Source organism: Carcharhinus amblyrhynchos, chromosome 10 (assembly GCF_965287045.1).
Source record: "Carcharhinus amblyrhynchos chromosome 10, sCarAmb.v2.hapA, whole genome shotgun sequence".
Taxonomy (NCBI): Eukaryota; Metazoa; Chordata; class Chondrichthyes; order Carcharhiniformes; family Carcharhinidae; genus Carcharhinus; species Carcharhinus amblyrhynchos.
Genome location: NC_137333.1, coordinates 22,738,689 through 22,756,692, shown reverse-complemented (window position 1 = coordinate 22,756,692; position 18,004 = coordinate 22,738,689).

Sequence of the window (18,004 nt, the reverse complement as noted above, 5' to 3'; positions counted from 1 at the left end):
ATTTACTTTAATCAACAATCAGACAGACGTAAACGCACAATGTAAAAAAAAATGCATGTTGCAGAGCTGTTTGCCATCTCATTATTACCAGTTCATACTTTTGCTCAAGACTAACTTACCCCCTTCTTTTTAAAAGTGACACATGATCATTTTTTACATGAATAATTCCTGCCTTGACATTGAAGTACAACCTAAGTCAGGCTTGTGTGCTTATGAACTAATTAGACTACATGTTGATACAGTATCAACGGGGAAGTGTACCTTGGATGCAGTCACCCAACGAACATTTGCTCAAAGATTTGATCTCATCTTCAGGAGGTTGTCACACATCACTTGAGGTTTATGTCAACTGTAGTAAAAGTAATTCAATGCAAAGCCAAATTTTCATCATTCTAATGTATTGGGTGTACTAAATTTGTCACATTTTCTATACTAGTAGAAAACTGTCAGCTAGGGTGGCATAGTGGCACATTGGTTAGCACTGCTGACTCACAATGCCAGAAACCCAGGTTTGATTCCAGCCTGTGCGGAGCACTCCAGATTGTGTGGAGTTTCAGACTGTGTGGAGTTTGCACGTTTTCTCCATGCCTGTGTGAGCTTCCTTTGGGTCCTCAGATTTCCCCTCACAGTTCAACAATTTGTAGTTTAGGTGGATTAGCAAAGTAAATATATGAATTACAGGAATAGGGTCTGGATAAGATGCTGTGCCCGGGAATTGGTGCAGACTCGATGGCTTAATAGCTCCTTCTGCACTATAGGGATTCTATGATATTGTTTCAGCTGCCCATAGCATTGAAATGTAATGTTCAGATCTTGGCCTGTATGGCATTAGACAACAGGATGACATAGGTGCTGACATTGTAATTTGGATCTTGTTGATGTAACTTCACTGTATAATGATACAAGTTAGTGGCTTTTGTATTACTAGAAACTTATTTCTGGATTGCATCTGGAAAGAACTTTGGTTTCATTATAGATAATCTGTGTTTGTGTGCTAACACAATTCAAGAAATTCAAGAAATATTGCAACAAAGGCAGATTGTTCACACTTTTACACTGCTTGACATATGTAGTCTTCTCTGTCAGATTTACAACCACTGTCATGTAGACCTGGAATTACATCAAAATTTTACATAAAATTCATGATCATATTGATGATTGGCATTGACATAAAAAATAGTCACAATTACATTAACAGTTTCTGGAATATATATATTTGCTTTATTCTTTCATGGGACGTGGGTGTCACTGGTAAATCCATCCCTAATTACCTTGAATTAAATGGCTTGTTATGTCATTTCAGAGGGAATTTTAGTCAGCCACACTGCTGTGGCTCTGGAGTCAGAGGTAGACTAGACTGGACAGGGACGGCAGATTTCCTTCGCTAAAGGGCATTAGTGAATCAGATAGGTTTTTACAACATTCAACAATAGTTTCACGGTTTCCATTACCGAGAATAGTTTTCAATTCCAGGTTGTATCAATTGAATTTAAATTCCATCAGCTGCTATTGGTGGGATTACGAACCCATCTTTCCACGGTATTAGCCAGGGCCTCTGCATTACTTGTCCAATGATATTACCAGACCACAAAATATCAAAATCAATATGAACAACTGGAGCCAAAGAAGCACAGAATTCAGAAATCAAAGTTTGAATGTGCATAGCCATAACTTATGCACTTGTCAGTTTGGAATCCCCTCTATGGGTGCAAATCAGAAGATAGATCAAAAATTGTATCCATTATCTTACTTTTTCTGTCAGACTAAAATTACACTCCAATCTTTTTGAATCTTTTTCGAATAAACTTGACAAACTTGTTGTAGGTGGATACAAATCAATACAAATAGACAATGAATGTCCAGGGAGCTCACACCATACACTCCTTCCTTAGGAGTGAATATTAGTGTTTCACCTCATTCAACCTTCATTGATGTACTGCAGGCACAGCAATTTTAAGAGCTTCCAAAGCGGGAGCATTTCAATTTTTAATGTGGTTTACACTGATGCCGTAAAAATTCATTAAAAGAATCAGAAAATAGAGAGTGGGTTCCAGTGAAGATAAATTGGAAAAAAAATACAAGGTTTAATGCGGCTATATCTAGTTGCTAAATGCCTCAATCTTTTCAGCCATTTAATTGTTTTGTGCTCTGGTTACTAGTGTCCCTGGGGCCAAACACAAAAGGAATTCAAAGACATTTAAGAAAATACAATTGTGGAAGCTTTTCATTTTTTAATGCAACTTATTATGATGTTGTGTGCATTCATTGAAACTAAAAGGAATCTTAACAACAAATTATAAAACACCATAAATATGATCATAATCCTGCAGGACCTTGAACCTTGTGCTTTGAACCTGTGTATATGCAGGAAAGTAGGCTATACTGCTTCCCTTGATGGGTTGTAAAGCCATTATCGAGAATCATAGTGTGCCTGGACACAGGTGTGGTTGAACAGATATAAAATGTAAAGGAAATTAGAATGTATCACAAGTCTGTATAATATGCCTCTGCTAGAATTTCCTCTATCTTGCCCAATCCTGGGAATTTCTTCAGTCTTGTCCAAGACCACAAGGAACTACAAAAGGTCATGAATGTAGCCCAATCCATCACGCAAATCAGCCTCTCTTCCATTGACTCTGTCTACACTACCCGCTGCCTTGGCAAAGCAGCCAGTATAATTAAGAACCCCATGCACCCTGGACATTCTTCCACTTTCTTCATTCGGGAAAAAGATTCAAAAGTTTGAGTTTACATATCAACCCACTCAAGAACATTTTCTTCTCTGCTGCTGTCAGACATTTGAAAGGACTTACCTTGCATTAAGTTGGTCTTTCTCTACACCCTAGCAATGACTGTAACATTATATTCTACACTCTCTCATTTCCTTCTCTATAAATGGTATGTTTTGTTTGTATAGCGCACAAGAAATAATACTTTTCACTGTATGTTAATAAATGTGACAATAATAAATCAAATCAACTCAAATCTTTTAAAGCAGAATATAATTGAGCTTGTCTTTGGGCATGAATTCACCTGAATTATTTAGGTTCCTGGGCCATATTTCTTTGTGGATTATACAGCATAATACTTGATCAATATGAAAGGCCTTACCATGAGGGAACAAGGTTATGCCTTATAACGTCACTTTTAACATAACTGCAAATTTCTTTTTTCACAGCATCAGTGACCGAGGTTCAATTCCCAGCTTGGGTCACTGTCTGTGTGGGTGTGCTCTGGTTTATTCCCAGAGTCCAGAGATGTGCAGGTCAGATTGATTGGCCATGCTAAATTGCCCTTTAGTGTCATAAGTTCTAGCAAGAGTATGTGCATGGGGTTATGGGGATAGGGTCTGGGTGGAATTATAGTCAGTGCAGACTGGATAGGTCGAGTGGCCTCCTTCTGCGCTGTAGGATTCTGTGACCTCGGGCAGCACTTTCCGGTCTTGAGGCAAGTGCAGCCGGTGAATCGTGCCATCTGCCTCAGCATGTGGAGATGCTGGTGTTAGGCTGGGGTAAACACAGTAAGAAGTCTCACAACAGCAGGTTAAAATCCAACAGATTTATCAGATAGTAAACCCACAAGCTTTCCGGGTTTGCCCCTTCGTCAGGTGAGTCGAATGTAGAATTTGAAACATAAACAAATTAATCATGATCGTATTGAATGACTGGGCAGCTTGAGAAGCTGAATGGCTTTCTTTTGCTCCTTTTTTTATGCTCATATGAAGCTGATAAAATATGAACTGTGTTTCTTCTGATCTTTCATTGGGGCAACAAATACAGCAGGTGTGATGACCAAACTAAACAAAACATCAGTCCCCCTGAATGATACACTTTGATGTCACTTAGAAATATGTTTTTATGTTGCGACTATGTATAAAGTTGGGCCTTCCTTACCGGTACAAATGTAATTTTCTTTGTAAATTTGTACCTGTTATGCACAACATAGTGTTAAAATGATCAAATTGCCCAGTGATTTTCCGTGGTCATGTAAGGGGACCAAGTAAGCTTTCTCTTCTCTAATTCGAATCACAAGCATTTAGCAGTAATGTGTAAGAATAAATTGCAGCTGGCAAATTGTTAGGTGAAATGCAAAGTGTTATTAAATGTAAACTGCACTATTTGCACAATGCAGAGCTGTGAATTAGTGTGAAATAAATATCACGTGATATGAGGAGCCTCATGCCTCCTTTAGATTATCATGGATTGACTTCCTTAGAATTGTTTCAGTGATTCATTTACCTAATTTATTGTAAAGATAGGACCATGTCTTAATAATTTAGTACATTTTAAAGGTTCAGTTGAACCAATTACATTTATAAAAGCAGCAATTTGATTAGTTTTGAAATTTAGACTACATGTTTGAACATGCTTCATGTCAGGATAAAATAGGGTTTCAGAAAAATGTTTGCAATTAATAATTGAAACTTGTGAGATACATAAGGAATTCCTATTGTCTGTTGAAGATTGATAATAAACATGATAATGACTGTTTATTGGTCCAGATCAAAATATTACAAAATATTGGATAGGAACAAGAACTATCCATGTAAAATGGACTTAAGATGTGTGAGCTTATTGATCAAGTTGGAAAATCAGACTTTGGGACCAATTTTACCATCAAGTTGCACCCAATTTTGGGTGTGAAAACTTGGTAAAGTCAAATGTGAGGTGGCTATCATGATCTAAAGGCTCCCCCTTTACCAATGGCTGAAAATGGCCATGATCAGGACTGTGCCTGAAACAGACGTGACGGCCATTTAAATGCATTTGAATGCATTTAGATTGAATTAATGGTCTGGGCATCCAACTTTACCAGCACTTCCCCTTTTACCACTGTGTTCGCCAATCGGGAATCGGCGCGAATCAGACATGCTCAATAAAACTCCAATTTGGGCATTCCATCAGTGAGGGTTAGTGAGGAGGTAAATGCATAGCGTCCTACGGCTCTCTGCTACTCATGGTGTTTTGTTATTGCGGCCATTTTCTCTCTCAGGTCGGTGGCGGCTCTGCGAGTGTGTGAGGGGTGTGTTGCTCTGCAGGATTTCCAATGTCCGCCTTGTAGCATGGACCCGGGTCTCAGCACTGACCTTGGGTCTTGAGGTGCTGCTGTGTCCTAGTGCACTCAGCACACTTCCAGTTGAAGGATGTGAACAAAGCCCTTGCAAATTGCACTGCTGATATTGTGGGGAGCATGTGGCTGAGGGAATTGGGGGGTTGTGATTGTGGGGAACGCGTGACTGTGGGAATTGGGGGGCTGGGATTGTGGGGAGCACGTGACTGTGGGAGTTGGAGGGACTGTGATTGTGGGGAGCATGTGGCCGGGAGAATTGGGGGGACTGCGATTGTGGGGAGCATGTGGTTGGGGGAATGAGGGGCTGTGATGGTGGGGAGCATGTGGCTGGAGGAATTGGAGGGGGGCTGTGATTGTGGGGAGCATGTGGCCAGGACAATGGGAGGGGGGGCTGTGATTGTGGGGAGCATGTGGCTGGGAGAATTGGGGGGCTGTGATTGTAGGGAACATATGGCTGGGGGAATTGGGGGGCTGTGCTTGTGGGGATCATGTGACTGGGGGAATTGTGAAGGGGGCTATGATTGTGGATGTGCCAGGGGCAAACAGCATTCCATGTGTTGCTCTCGATCTCCCCCTCGCACTCCCCCCACCCCTTCAGAATGACATCATGGCTTCTTATTTGCAACCGATGGATCTTGCTGTTCTTTCAGTTGCTGCTGGAGCTGAGGAGGTGGAGGAGGAGAAAGAATTGTGGGGACAGCAGGCCCAGGCCTTACCACTTGGAGGGCCAGAAGGAGATAACCACCAAAGGCAGGAGGTGGCTGCCATTCGCCCAGAGGGAGGAACGTAGGTTAAGGCGGGAGCAGAGACCCCGGCAGTTCCATGCGTGAGTGTCCTTTGAGCAGATGTCATTTGGAGCGTGCTGCCAATATCTCTGATTCCAAAAGGAGACTCTGTGACACCTGTGCAACCTGTTGCAGGACCTGGCACTTAAAGGCTAGGGGTGGTGGGGACACTCTTGGTGGCTGTCACATTGATGGCTGCTCTAAATCTCTACGTGACTGGTTCTCTCCAGGCCCTGGGCAAAGATGTCTGTGGCATCTCCCAGTCTGCTGTGCACACTGGTGTGAGGCATATCACTGAAGCCCAGGCTGGCCAGTGCATCAGCTTCAATGTGGATAAGATGCAGCAGGAAGCCTGGGCTGCAGGGTTTGCAGCCATTGCGGGGATGCCCAATATGCAGGAGACCATTGACTGCACACATATTGCCCTCAAGGCCCCCCTTTCAGAATCTGCGGAGATTTGTAAATAGGAAGGGGTTCCACTCTCTGAATGTTTAGCTAGTGTGCAATGATAATATGGCCACCATGCATATCTGCACAAGACATCTAGGCAGCGTGCATGTCAGCTTCACTGTCAGGGCTCGGACATCCCGGAGGCATTTGAGGAGGAGCCCAGGCTGAAGGGGTGGCTCGTGGGTGATATGAGTTACCCACTTCAGACATGGCTGATGATGCCTGTGCAGAGGTCTATGTCTGAGGCGGATACCCGCTATAATGAGGCCCACGTAGCCACTGCACGATAGTGGAGACGTACATTGGCTCCTCAAGATTTGATTCCAGTGCCTGGTCCGATCTAGCGGGGTCCTCCAATATAACCCAGTGATCTCTTCCTGCATAGTGCTAGTATGCTGTGCCTTGCACAATCTGGCTCTACAGAGAGGTGGAATGTTGGAGGAGGAGGAGGAGGCTGTGGACACTGACCAGTTGCTGGGGAAGATGACCAGCAGGAGGAGGAGGAAGAGGAAGATGAGGAGGAGCATGCCGAGGAACACCAACCAGGCACTGGAGGGCTGGCAGCTCAAATGAGGCATGCAAGAGTAGTAAGGGAGACCCTGATCACCAGGCTGTTCACTCGCTAGGGGTTTGTGACTGTGAGCTCCGTTCTCCCGCCTCCAAGTTCCTTGTATCTCCTGCAACATTGTCACACCAGCATGGTGGCCCTGGGTACTCTGTGTTAGCGAGTTTTTTAGCAGGCAGGAGGGTGATGATGACTCGCTAAGCACCATTATGATGATGCCCTGGTGCAAACTAGTCTGACTCTTACCTGAGCTCCACATGCACACTGGCACCTGGGCCCACATCTTATGTAGTAGGTAATGGATCTGAAACCCTCATACAGGATCCTGGGGCAGGTGGATGGGGGAGGCGAGGGAATTCATTGTGGGGTCTGGGGAACCCAGTGTAAATCCGATGTTGTATGCTGATCAATATTTGCTTCCTTGCTGAATTATCAGCTGAACAGAAATTCAGCAATATTGATTTTCCATGTTTGGAAAGCATGTTTACAAATGAATGCAGCTACTCAATCACAACCATTGCTTACCATTGTTACTCATGAAGGGCCTTTCAATTTGAAAGATTGCCATTTCGAATTACATCTGCACCTGACCTTTTCCAAAGATTGATGAATCAAATTTAAATTATCTCTCTGATTACCATATCACCTGCATGATATTGTAATTACAGGGTCCAGTGAACAGGAGAATCTGAATAATTTGGAAGCAACATTGAAACTTCTTCGAGTACATGGTCTATGTATCAAGAAAGAAAAGTGTGACTTTTTCCAGATGCCAGTCCAGCTATTTTAGAAGCACTGCATCTGATGAATGTAACACAATTGAGCTAGTTTCTAGGATTAGTAAATTATTATGGCACATTTTTTCCTAACTTAGTAAATTATGTAATGGCTTCAATAATGAAACTATGTGTGAAGAAGTCATGGGACTAGACAATGGAATGTGAGATAGCATACCAGGTTGTCAAAAATGCTTTTCAGAAATCTGAAATTTTGGTTTATTTTAATCCAATGCAGAGATTACTGCTTGGTTGTGAGGCTTCATGTTATACAGTAAGGTCAGATGTGGTTCTTCGAAAAAAACATTCATCCTTTTAGGTGCTTGATGTAAGCATTTACTATCAATAATATGACTCAAATACTGGACTGGTGTCTGGAAAAAGTCACACTTTTCTTTCTTGATACACAGACTATGTGCTTGAACAAGTTTCAATGTTGCTTCTAAATTATTCAAGTTCTTCCTGTTAGAATGCTTCATGTTATGGAGTAAGGTCATTAGTTTCACATATTATGACTTTGGGAGAGGAGCGACCAATAGATTTTGATTTGCATATTCTGACTCGCGCTGAACCTACCTGTGTTCAGCTAGAAAAAGAGGCACGGAGTATAAATTTTGACGAATGAAATTTCGTCATTATTTATATGATCTTCATTTCACATCATTGACTGATCATCGACAATTTACTATTTTTGGACCATATATAGTATACTATTGTTCGCTGCTAGCTGATTGCAATGATGGTCACTGATCTCATCTGCGCACTTCTATGATATAAAGTATCATCAATCAGAGTGCCATCTTAATGCTGATGCATTATCATGCTTACCTTTACCTATTGCGCAGATACCACCAACTAGTTCTGCTAATATTCATTATTTTTCACAAGTAGATTATTTGCCTGTGACAGCTTCTTAAGTTCAGAGACACACTAGAAATGATCCCGTGATGGGGAAGGTAATGGATGTGATATTGAAAGGAATTGGAATGCATGATACGCATCCTAATTTGAAACCATGGCCGCGATTCTCCCAAAAGTGCTGAATTGGTGGGAGAACTGTTCTAAATCCCGACAGTTCTGTCAGGTCCACTTGTCACCTAAATCTCCGCACTTTGTACACTGAAGAGTTCCCAAATGGGAATCCCATTAAAAACCGTAGGGAGGCGGAGCCAATTTACTTGAGAAAGGATATACTGGCACTGGAGGGGGTGCAGAGGAGATTCACTTGGTTGATTCCAGAGTTGAGAGGATTGGCTCATGAGGAGAGATTGAGTAGACTGGGGCTATACTCATTGGAATTTAGAAGAATGAGGGGAGATCTTATAGAAACATATAAGATCATCAAGGGAATAGATAAGATGGAAACAGGGAAGTTATTTCCACTGATGGGTGAAACTAGAATAGGGGGCATAGCCTCAAAATAAGAAAAACAGATTTAGAACTGAGCTGAGGAGGAACTTCTTCACACAAAAGATTGTGAACCTGTGGAATTCCCTGCCCAGTGAAGCAGTTGAGGCTTCCTCATTGAATGTTTTTAAGGCAAGGATAGATACATTTTTAAACAGTAAAGGATTAAGGACTATGGTGTGCAAGTGGGTAAGTGGGGCTGAGTTCACAAAAAGATCAGTAAACTGTGATCAGTGCTCCTACCACTCACATTGTCAGCCACTTCAGGTCTTGAACAGCAGGTTAGGTGTAAGGATTCGCATTTTAATCAGTAATCTCTAAACTGTCTGTGCTTTATATGCTCTGTCTGAGGCCAGAACTCTCCATTCACCTGACGAAGAGGGTAACCCCTCGAAAGCTTGTGAGAATATTATCAAATAAATAGGTTGGACTAAAACCTGGTGTTGTCAGACTTTTTACTGTGTTTACGCCAGTCCAACGCCGGCATACCCACATCATGCCTCCTCATCCCGACAGACACACCCCCTCCCCAGCTGACCTCCCCCCCAGGGTCAGACTCTCCCGGAGACAGCTCCCCCACAGACCAGCCCTCAGCCCACACCAATCACTGCCCTCGCTCCATCCCAGACCGATCCTGTCTGCAGAATGGCAATGGGGCCTCCCCATCCCAACCGATCATCCCTTGGCATTGCCTGATGCCCCTTGGGCAGTGTCAGGGGGCACAGGCTGACACTGCCAGGGTGCCCATGCCCAGGGGACACGACCGCACCCCCCCTCCCCTTCCCAACTGCTGCCGGATCCCCTTGGAGGCATCGATTGCCCCTCCTCACTCCGGTGGGGTCTCCTGTTATTTCCACAAATGTGGGGAGGTAGTCTAAACCCCGGTGGAATGAAGTACTCCTGGAGGGGTGGGAAATTCGATCAGGACCTGAAAGTTCCCAATAATTAACTAATATGCCTATTTAAAAATGATAAAAAACAGAATTAAATTATTTACCTACCTTCCCGTAGGTTTCCAGCGTGGTCTGGCGTGCGACTATTTGCTGGCTCTGGGAGATGTGCATGCATTCCTGGTGCAAACACAAATCCCTGTTCAGATGCACATCTGCCACCACGATCCGACAGAAAAATTGTGGGTCGCAATGGGAGAATCGCAGCCCATGTGTCAAAAAAGCTTGATTTGACCATCCAAGGTGGATGTCTATCGTGAAGAATCCGAGTGATCATCCCTCTTAGCCTGTGTGGAACAATTACATGAAGGACATTCTGGTGTAGTCTAGATGAAGGAACTAGCATGTAGCTATTTTTTGTGATTAAGAAGGGATGCCGAGATTAAAGAGAAGGCGAGACAGTGTCAATGCTGTGCACAACTATGAAATATTTATCTCTTTTACATCTTTGGGATTGTCCTAAAATGCCATGTCAATGACTGCAATTAGATTCTGCTGGTCCTTTTGAGAGTTACATTTTCTCGTCATAATCGATGCACACTCAAAATGGCCAGATGTTGCTATCATGAGATTTATCATAACTGAATAAACCATTAAAAAGCTTGACAAAAGCTTTACGAGATTTGGTGAGCGGACCAGATTGTTAGTGATAATGGTTCACAGTTTACTTCACAAGTTTTTGAGGATTATCGCAAAGTAAATGATATTCAACACATAAAACCCACAAGTTATCATCTATCAACCAATGGATTAGCTGAAAGATTCATAGAATTTTGAAGCATTCTTTAAGTACTTCCTAAGAACAAGATTTATTGTCACATTGTGTGAATATCTTTTTATCATTTTATAGAAACACTACCCATGCGACTATTCAAAGTTCACCTGCATTACTACCCTTAAAGAGAAAGTTGAGAATTACGTTTGATTTACATTAGGGGAATTTAAACAGTAACAGGTGGCAGGGTAGCACAGTGGTTAGCACTGCTGCTTCACAGCTCCAGGGACCTGGGTTCAATTCCCGGCTTGGGTCACTACCTGTGTGGAGTTTGCACATTCTCCTTGTGTCTGCGTGGGTTTCCTCCGGGTACTCCGGTTTCCTCCCACAGTTCAGAGATGTGCAGGTTTAGGTTGATTGGCCATGCTAAAAATTGTCCTTAGTGTCCTGAGATGTGTTGGTTAGAGGGATTAGTGGGTAAATATGTTAGGATATGGGGGTAGGGCCTGGGTGGGATTGTGGTTGGTGCAGATCCAATGGGCCAGATGGCCTCTTTCTGTACTGTAAGGTTTCTATGATAACCTTATTGCAGTGTTAATGTCAGCCTTACTTGTGACTAATAAATAAACTTTAATTTTGATTTGTTATTATCTACAAAAACTTCAGAGATAGTACAGTGCCGACAACAATCTCAAGTTTTTAAATGAGAAGGCAAACAGCAGTCAGGGAGATTGCATCTTGGCACGTAATTATGACATGAGTGAGAAGTAGGTCCAGCCATATTTTTAGCAAAAATCGATGCAATTTCTTAAACAGTTCAAACTGAAGATGAACAAGTTTGGTGCCATCATGCTGGTCAATTGTTGTCATCTCACAATCATTTCTCTGAACCATCTCCTGAAGTACTAACTTCTTTTATCCTCAGTGTTGTGAATACTACTATAGAAGACTCAGTTGAATCTGAGTTGCCTGATGATTGTGTCCATGCTATTATCCCAAACGAGAATGATGCAGAATCAGTTCCAATAGAAGAAGTGTCCACTGAAGTGAACAAAAGGACATAAGAACATAAGAAATAGGAGCAGGAGTAGGCCAACTAGCCCTTCGAGCCTGCCCCGCCATTCAATAAGATCATGGCTGATTTGTCGTGGCTCAGTTCCACATTCCCACCCTCTCCCCATAACCCTTAATCCCCTCTCTTATCAAAAACCCATCAACCCGCGTCTTAAAAATATTTAGTGAGGCAGCCTCCACCACTTCAACGGGCAGAGAATTCCAGAGATTCACCACCCTTTGAGTGAAGAAGTTCCTCCTCAACTCCGTTCTAAACCGCCTCCCCTTTATCTTGAGGCTGTGCCCCCTAGTCCTACTGTCCTTTCTGAGCAGGAAGAGTCTCTCCACCTCTATCCTATCCATCCCATTCATCATCTTATACGTCTCAATGAGATCTCCCCTCATTCTTCTAAACTCTAACGAGTACAAGCCTAGTTTATTCAGCCTCTCCTCATAGCTCAAGTGCCTAGCCATGCATCTAGATCAAGGACAGCCAAACTCCAGAATGTTGTGCCCAACAAAAGAGGAATAGGCATTCTTCTGATCAACTTTCATATTGACTGTGTACTATGATTAATGATGCATAGTGATGTGTGGAGTATTATTGATCCAATGAATAGTATCATGGTAATTTGTTATCATGGCCACAGAGATAAAGGGAAAGGAATGTTATGTATTTAACTAGCTCTATGATTGTTTTCAGAGCAAGTCACATGATTTGATGGCTGCCTCAGAGGCAGTTTGTCCTCTGTGCAGTCAATGTTTCTTCAATAAATCAGTTGTTGTTAGTTTGAATCTTTGGGGGTGATTCTCCTGGCCTGCTGCACTGCACGGGCTAGGAGACATCAGAGGGGGACCTGTAGCAGGACATGTGACCGATGTCTAGCCGATCACAAGTCTTCCAGACCCTTTGCTTCAACATAATCAGCCTCATGTTGGGAATCATTGTGAGGCTGATTACAATGTTGAAATCTCAATTTCAATCTTATTAACAAGACCAGAAAGAGAGTGCCCGGGCTCTCTAGTGTCTCCCCCCACCTCTCCCCCCACCCTCCGGGCCCCCCGGTGGGAGAGCTTCCCACCAGCATGGATTAAAGCTTGTCCCCATCAAGGTGGACCAGGTATGATCACCCCGCTGGTGGGGCAGAAGCCATTGAAGCCCTCCCGGGAGGCCAAGAGAGGAGAGATGCCCCATGAGCAGTGCAGGCCTAGCAGTGTCAGCTTGGCACTCTGGCATCACCCACTGGGCACCCTGGCATTGCCCACTGGACATTCTGGTACAGCCCACTGGCACCAGGCAGTGCCAAGGTGGTGGGGCCAGATGGAGCACCGCCTACTGGGAGGTGAGGCTGATCGGCGGTGATGTGGGGGACCCATTGCGTACTCTGCTATGGGATCAATGGGAGAAGGAGGCACGGGGTGATAGTGGCTGCACATGGTGGGGTCAGATCAGGGCTGTACGTGGTGGAGGAAGGTCAGGCAAGCCATGAGGCTGGCAATTGGGGCTGGCCCCTGAGGTGGGCAGGTGGTGGTCAGTTAGTCCGGCAATTGAGGGGGTGTTGGCTAAGCTGGTGATCAACAGATGGGGTTGGAGGGGTGTAGGGGCAGGGGGGTGGCCTGTGAAGAAATTGGAAGGCCAGTGATCAGGAAGCCGGCAATGTGGCAGTGGGGGACTGTACGCATGTGACAATCTCCCCACTGCCCACCGAGCACAATGTTACCGGCTGCTCCAGCAGGGGCCACCACCCTGCCCCCCCACCGCCCCCCACCTTCGGTGAAGCACAGAGTGCTGGAGATTCGTAAAACTAAGTACACCACCCAAAAAAAACTTCTGTTTTCCCATCCTTTGAGCACTTAGACTTTTTTGGGAGAATCGTCCCCATATGCGCAAACTTCATCTTTCCTTTTCGTTTAAAACACACAACTCTTTACATATTTAAGACATTACGGAAGCCATTATCCCTGCCCCAACCTCTGCTCTTTTGCCACAGTTAGCTGGGGTCTCATTGGCTATTCCTTTGGCCTGAGCCAGTGTTCACAACATCAGCACACTGTTCAACCTTGAACTGAGTTTTAAACCAATTGGGCCCAAGCTTAATTCATTCAAAAGCCACCACTTATATTGAGTTACAATTAGGCCCGATATCTTTTCCATCACAAACACCACTAATTTGCAACATTATGTCTGCTGCAGTGACCTGTACACCTGCACCCCACCAAACCCCACAATGCTGAAACTGTTCTACATGATTTTTTTACATCTTGACTTTGTTATATCAATGGTACTACCTTTGTTGGCATTACTTGACTCTATAATCTACACCTCATTCAAAGACTGCTGTTCTGCATTATTTCTCACTCAACTATTCATCCATTCCTCTATTTCCAAACGCTTCATCTTTAAAATCGATGTTGAAATTCCTCTATGGCTTTGCTGTGCTCCTTGGCAATGTTTTCCAAGCCTGTAGCTACGGCCTTCACAACTTCAGCATCTTTGGTTCTACTCTCTGGAATATATTCCCTGAATCCCTCAGTCTTTTCACCTCTCCCCCTCCTTTCAAACCATTTCCCAGAATGCTGTCAGTGAAGCAGCTTGGGAGTTTATTTTGTGGTGAGAAGTGCATTAAATTCATAAGTTATCCTTGTTGAAACATCATGACTCAACAGTTCTTTCTGCCTGCCTGCTCCCACTACAGCTCATTACTTTCCTCGGAACAGCCAAAGGGTCCTGGAAGCAAAAACTAATGGCGCATTCACACTATAAATTCAGAATCAGTGATTTTTTTTGCCTTTGCACTGACACTAAACCTGCAAAATGCAAATTGTAAGTAAAGGCCCACAATAGTCCTTGAAGGGAAATGCCCTGAAGAGGGCACCTCTTCCAGAGATGACGCCACTTTTCTCTTTGCTCTTTCTCCTTGCCAACCATTTCCCCACAACCTCCATCACTGCAACAGGTAATTTGGTCAATTTCACACCGCTATTTGTGGAACATTGCTGTGTATACATTGGCCCCAATCCTTTCATTACAACACATGACAGCCCATCAGAAACTGCTTCATTGGGTCTAAAGTACTTGGGAATATGATTAGATCATGAAAGATGCTGTATAACTGCAAATTCTTTCTTTTGTTTAAAGGACAAAGATCCATCATTTCAGCACGTAGCACTGTAAAAAGTGGAATAATGATGGCTCCATCAAATGAAGGCTACCTCTGTTAAAATAGTTCTTACCCTTTTAAAATAAAGTAAAACAAAATTCTAGCATAAAATTCATGCTAGAATTTTACTGCCGTGCCCGCCCCAGTTCCGGAGAATTTTCCGTTGACCTCAGGCAGGATTGTATGAACCTGAGGCAGACGTGCCAGTAAAATTCCATACATGGTGTTTGTAATGCTCTTCACTACAGGCCCTAGGTTTTAGGAAAACTGTCAATAATTAAGGCATTATAGGATCCGACCTACAAGTACTCTAATGTTTGATGGACACATTCACAGTCTGCATGTAACATTGGTGTGGAAGTTAGATATAAAGGAGAAAGTTAATTATTATGTCTGTGAGAAGGAATTTTTCTGCTCATTTCTACAGTATTTGCCTGAGTTCACAGGTTTGCTTCATGCAGTTGTTAGAGGATCAGGTACATAAACTATTGTGAGAAGGATGGCACAACTAAGCACCAAACACAAAAGTAGCTACAAGAAGGTCACTGAACTGGAGAACATATTGGCTCAGACCTTTCATTGTCACATTGTCAGTTCGCTCAAATTTTTCTAAGCCTCGGCATTGCTCTGCATTTCTTTTTTGATCTCCCGAGCCTGATTTCTTCAGAATTGCAGAGTACGCTACCACACTATGCAACTAACACCACATCTCCCTACCACCCTACTTACTTGCCACCTGATGCACATACCAACTCATCCACTTACCACCATACTAACCTGTCATTCAACTCACCTACAACTCCACCACCCACCAGCCTGATCAACTGTCACCATGGGTAGATGGGTGAGGTATATGGGTAAGGTCGTGGGTGGGTGAAATGGTAGGTGGGAAGAACCTAGGGTGGGAGATAGGGAAGGTATCTGGGTATATAGGTGGAGTGGTGGGTAGATGAAGTGGTAGGTGGTTAGGATGGCAAATAAGGTAGGGTAGCAAGTGGATAGGATGGTAAATGGGTGAGGAGGCAGTTAGCTAAGTTGGTAGATTGGTTGCTAATATGTACACATTTGGACCTCCACATAAAGTTGGAGATTCTCCTCCTCTAGATTGCTCTTTTCTCTCAGTTATGTGATCTGACATTATTATTACATCAACAGCATGTGTGCATTTGATGTTAACCTTTTCTCTACTGGTACGGTGGCAGCTGGTTAGACTGGAGGAATTGTAGATGGGTTGAATGACAGGTTAGTATAGTGGCAAGTGGATAAGATGGTACATGCATAGGATGGCATGTAGTTAAGGTGATAGGTGGGTGGTAGTTGCATTGTGTGTAGGATTCCAGGTGGGGAGTTGTGTAGGATTCCAGGTGGGGAGGGTTAGGTGCGTTGGGTAGCGAGCGGGTAGGGTGATATATGGGCATGGTGCCAGGGGGATAGGTTGGTATGGAGGTAGGGTGGCAACTGATTTTGGTGGTTAGGTGGGTGAGGTAGAAGGTGGGCAGGCAATTACAGCCATATCCCCAACTCTTATAGTCAGAATCTTGGCTGATTTTCTTTGCTTTCAGCTCTGACGAAGGATCATCCAGACTAAAAGCGTTGTGCCTATTCTCTCTCAACAGAGGCTGTCAGACCTGCTGAACTTCTCCAATATTTGCTGTTTCGGTTCCAGATTCCAGCACCTGCAGTAATTTGCCTTTATCAGACAGAAATTCTGTTGTGCATTGTATTCTTTGCATGAGTTCCAACTTGGCACCATCCACACATGGAACTCCGAGTCTGGAAAGTCAGGAAAAGGAACATTTTTAATCCTGGCCTGCAGCATGTCGTTGTGTCAAAAACAGCCCTCAGCAGCCACCTGATCCACGGCCATTTTGAAGTTTCTTCTTCTCCAGAGCACAGCTGCCGCCATTTTAAATTTTGCACCAAAACTGCGAAGCATACAAAAACCCCATCTTTACCTACATCACCAACACCACCTTGCAATCCCCTTCTCTTGTAGGGATACCAACACATTAAAATGTCGTAATGATGGAACACAATTCTTTATCACCAATATGTCTTAGCTATGGACGTGATCAATCCCAGAACTGGAACATTTGTATGAACATTTCTCCAAGGGACAGTTTTACTTCAGACAAAGAACAAAGAACAAAATCAGCCCAGAAAACAGGCCCTTGGGCCCAACGAGCCCGCGCCGCCATCTCAACACCACCAGTCCACCTCTCTAGCCATGACCCTATCTAATGTTTTATGGCCATCCAGATTGAGGGAAACTGATTTAGGGACAATTTATTCCTGCCAATCAGCCGAACAGCACATCTTTGGGGTGTGGGAGGAAACCGGAGCACCCGGGGAAAACCCACACAAGCACGGGGAGAATGCACAAACTCCCGCAGACACCGGCCCAAATCCATGTATCTGCACAGCAATCAGCGATAGTCACTCAGCTGTTGTCTTGCCCAGTATCTTGTCCAGTTTAGGCACACACTAACGACATGAAGCACTAGGCCAATCTCGAACAACCAAGAGCAGCCCCAGTACGACCCATCGCGTGTATGCCCCTCGTTGGACACGAGGTGGACCGAATTAAAACCTGTGAATGAAAAGAGAAAAAACATTATTATCATACTATACCCATTTACATTACCAGGGACACCCCAATGCTAATGACCCTTATTTAAAAGGTTCTCCTATATCCACCCATCTCCAACTCAGTCATGTGCCTGTCTAAGTTACTCTTAAATGACTCTAGCATGTTTGCCTCCACCACCTTACTTGGCAGAGCATTCCATACCCCCACTACCCTCTGTGTGAAAAACCTCCCTCTAATATCTGTGTTGTACCTCTCCCCCCTCACCTTAAGTCCATGGCCCCTTGTCCTACGTGTCTCTATTATAGGAAATAGCTTACCTCTGTTTACTCTATCTATACCCTTTATAATCTTATATACCTCTATTGGATCCCCCCTCAGTCGGCGTCTTTCAAGGGAAAAGAGCCCCAATTTCTTCAATCTTTCCTCATACCCCAGTCCTTCCATACCAGGCAACATCCTGGTAAACCTCCTCTGCACTCTCT